We start from the raw sequence: 3,880 nt of genomic DNA, 5'->3' as shown, positions 1-3,880 counted from the left end.
ATGCAAACTCCACACAATAAGGACCCAGACCACCCCACCTGGGGACCGAACCCAGGACCTTTTTGCTGTGAGGCGACAGTGCTACCCACTAGCCACTGTGCTGTCTCTCTTAACAGAATATTAAGTATTAAGGTGAAGCAATCCTGTACAAAACTCCTCTAAATTTGAATGTTACGAGTTTCCCTTTAAGTATGGGGAACTTACAAAATCATGGTTCGAATTTTGGGCGTATTGGGGGTGTCTGACCTTTCCAGTTAGAATAGAACGCCTTTATTTGTCATATATACATATACAGACGTACAGTACAATGAAATTCTTTCTTTGCATATTCCATATTTTTTGAAAGCTGGGGTCAGAGCACAGGGTCAGCCATTGTACGGCACCCCTGGAGCAGACAGGGTTAGGGGCCTTGCTCAAGGGCCCAACAGTGGCAGTATGGCAGAGCTAAGATTCGAACCCTCAACCTTTCAGTTGATAGCCCAACTCTCCAACAGGAGGCAATGCAATAACTGGTCTTTGCAAGGAGCGGACGGAGCAAGCCCCTCTTCTGACTCCCAGACCTAAAAATCCATTTAATATATGGTCCTCGGGTAGAGGGCGTATCAGATATTAAACTGACAAGAACTGATTCTACACTTGATCTTAGCCAAAAGGCAGAGAAGCTATATACGCACCCTCTTAAAATGAGGTAAAAACAACAGTTAATGTGGTTGTTAATTAGATAATAATAATAATAATACTTTCAATTTATATAGCGCCTTTCAAGATACCCAAGGTCGCTTTACATCAAACAATAAACAGTTCAGTGAGGTACAAAAAGAAAGCATAGTTAATTGAAGAGATGGGTTTTTAACAGAGATTTAAATTGTGGAAGTGAAGAGACAGAGCGAAGAGAAGAAGGGAGAGCGTTCCACAGAGTGGGGGCAGCCACACTAAATGATCTGCCACCCAAGGTTGACAGCCTAAATCTAGGTGTGGCCAGCAGGCCAGCATCGGAGGACCTGAGTGAGCGACTGGGTATGTAAGGTGTCAGCAGATGGGAGAGGTAGACCGGGGCAAGTCCATGAAGGGCTTTAAAAGTAAGGAGTAGTATTTTAAATTGGAGGCGTTTATGCACAGGGAGCCAATGCAATTGCTCCAAAACCGGGGTGATATGGTCGTGTTTTCGAGTGGATGTGAGGATCCTGGCCGCAGCATTTTGAATAAGCTGTAGAGGGCGTATCGACTTGTTAGGAAGACCATAGAGCAGTGAGTTGCAATAGTCCAGCCGAGAAGTAACAAAAGCATGGACCAAAAGCTCTGCTGTCTGAGGTGAAATCATGGGGCGAAGACGAGAAATGTTACGTAGGTGGAAGTAAGCAGACTTTGTGATGGAGCGGATGTAGGGCTGAAAAGTTAGGAGAGGGTCGACTGTCACACCAAGGTTCCGTGCAGTAGCAGCAGGAAAAACAGAGGTGTTCCCAATGAGAAGAACAGGGCAAGAGAAAGAGGAAAGTGCAGCTTTCGAGCCAATATACAGAAGCTCAGTTTTATCGGTATTTAATTGAAGATAATTTGCCCGCAGCCATAGGATGAGATCTTGAAGACACCTGGAGAGGGCAGTAGGAGGAAAGGGATCAGAGGGCCTGAGGCTAAGGTAAATCTGTGTGTCGTCCGCGTAGCAGTGGAATTTTAACCCGTGATTTCGGAAAATTTCCCCCAAGGGAGAGATGTATAGAATAAATAGCAGTGGTCCAAGGACCGAGCCCTGAGGCACACCCTGATGTATGTGTGCATTATTTGAGACATGGCACCCTAGCTGCACAAAATGTTGCCTGTCAGAGAGGTAGGATTTAAACCATGCAAGTGGCAGGCCAGAAAGACCAATATTGGACAGTCTGGACAGAAGAATAGTGTGGTTGATAGTATCAAATGCAGCAGTGAGGTCGAGAAGTAGAAGCATGGAGACCAACCCTTTGTCAGCGAACAAAAGGAGGTCATTTAAAACGCAAAGCAATGCAGTCTCTGTACTATGATATGGACGGAAACCAGATTGAAAATCTTCGAGCAGGTGATTAGAATTTAAGAAATCAAGCAGCTGGGATGCCACGACTCTTTCTGTAATCTTGGAAAGAAACGGAAGGTTTGAAATAGGTCTGAAGTTACTGAGATCAGTGATATCAAGATCAGGCTTCTTGATGATGGGAGTGACTGCAGCGAGTTTCCATGATGGAGGAACATAGCCAGAAGAAAGTGATAAATTGACCATGTGACAGATAGGGGCAGCAAAATAATAATAATAAGATAATATATAAAGTTGACCCCCCCCAAATTGTCACTGTATAAGCAGCACTCTGCATAAAAGCATTGAAAATCCTGATTCTGTGAACTGATTGTGAGGATATATGTAACCACAACTCACTTTTGGCCTTCTGACAAAGACAACTAGATTACTGTTAAAGTCTCCTGGTACTTTAAGTCTATGATACCATTTATCCTCACAATGTTTCAAATGCCTTTGACAAAACATATAAGGTTTCGCTTGGGTGGTGCAACAGTTTATAACACTAGTCCACCAACTGGGTTCGGCCAGCCTGGTGTTTTCACAGACCTGACTTTGTCTGAGGGGGGACCAAAGCACTGTGATGAACTAATAAACAGTTGGTTGCACACAATATTTGCCCTCTTTTCAATTACACAAAAACATTAAGAACCACTGATAAAGTCTGTTTAAAAAAGAAATCCAACAGAAAACAGAAGACGTGCAGTTTGTTTCATTTTTAATACTTAAAATCATTTCATTACACACCTATGAAATGCAAAGCTTTCTGAGTTTGAATGAAAAGTTTTGCAGATCCCAGTAGGCCACAAAACATACACTGTCAACATCTTACCTTTAACAATGGATGACAAAGGGCAACGACAAGTCATATTGTTAAAAAAATTAAGAAGACACTAAAATATACTTTCCTCTATGCACTCCACAGAAATCACAACTATGTTCAGATGCCTCAGCGACATATGGAATCTGATGGAGTGCAGTATTTGTATGGTACCGGCATTAAACCCGCTCTTTATCTTACACATCAAATTTACAAACACTTCCCATAACCACAAGAGAACTGGATACATAACCAGGTAGGGAGTAATACTGCAAAAAAAGTGCACTATGGGTTTCTTAAATAAACATGTTGGCATTTGATCACTAATAATTCATCATAATGGACGGAATTTGGAAGAGGAAAAAACTCTACACACATTTTTCTCCATTACAACAATACTCACAGACAACCATCAAAAACGATTCTAGTAAACAGGCAGGCAAGTGGACGTGACATAAAGAAAACCAGAATTTAGTGTTCTTAATTAGGAATAATTTTAACAACACTTTAACTCCACAGGATTAATTCTACACATGCCAAATTATGTGGATCACTATGATCAATGGGAAAAAAGAAAAAATGCCCATACATTAAAGGTCTGGAAGAAAGAGAAATATAGAGAAAAAAAACTTATAATAATAACGTAATGACTACAGGAACAGTGTAAGACTTTGGCAATGTGGGATGAGCAGCTTGGCTCATTTTCACATTTGTAGTGCCAATTTAATTGCAACTGGCATAAAGAGGTCACCAGTGCAACCCCCACCAACTGCTGCTGTGCAACCAGTCAAGGATTAAAGCAGCAAGGGTTAATGGAATGTCGCCAGGGTTGCATATTTTTTTAATTGAGGATTAAGAAAATGTAAGTGTCAAAAATAAAATAATGCCAATAACAGTCATCAAAACATTATAAAAAATATAAAGCAAAATAAAAACTACATTTTTCTCTCCATGAGACAGAAATTCAACACTCAAACTCAAACACAAAACTTATTAACAGGACATATTTCTCGCTATGA

At 41.1% G+C, this 3,880-nt stretch overlaps 1 non-coding gene across 1 annotated transcript; it reads right to left on the bottom strand.

Annotated features, from left to right (window-relative positions):
• Positions 1–472: 472 nt before the first annotated feature.
• On the bottom strand, positions 473–666 carry LOC134318619 (U2 spliceosomal RNA). The gene has a single exon (XR_010013403.1). It is a non-coding gene; the product is annotated as a U2 spliceosomal RNA (small nuclear RNA).
• Positions 667–3,880: the final 3,214 nt, after the last annotated feature.

Source organism: Trichomycterus rosablanca, chromosome 7 (genome assembly GCF_030014385.1).
Source record: "Trichomycterus rosablanca isolate fTriRos1 chromosome 7, fTriRos1.hap1, whole genome shotgun sequence".
NCBI lineage: Eukaryota > Metazoa > Chordata > Actinopteri > Siluriformes > Trichomycteridae > Trichomycterus > Trichomycterus rosablanca.
This window is presented reverse-complemented; position numbering and strand designations above follow the sequence as displayed.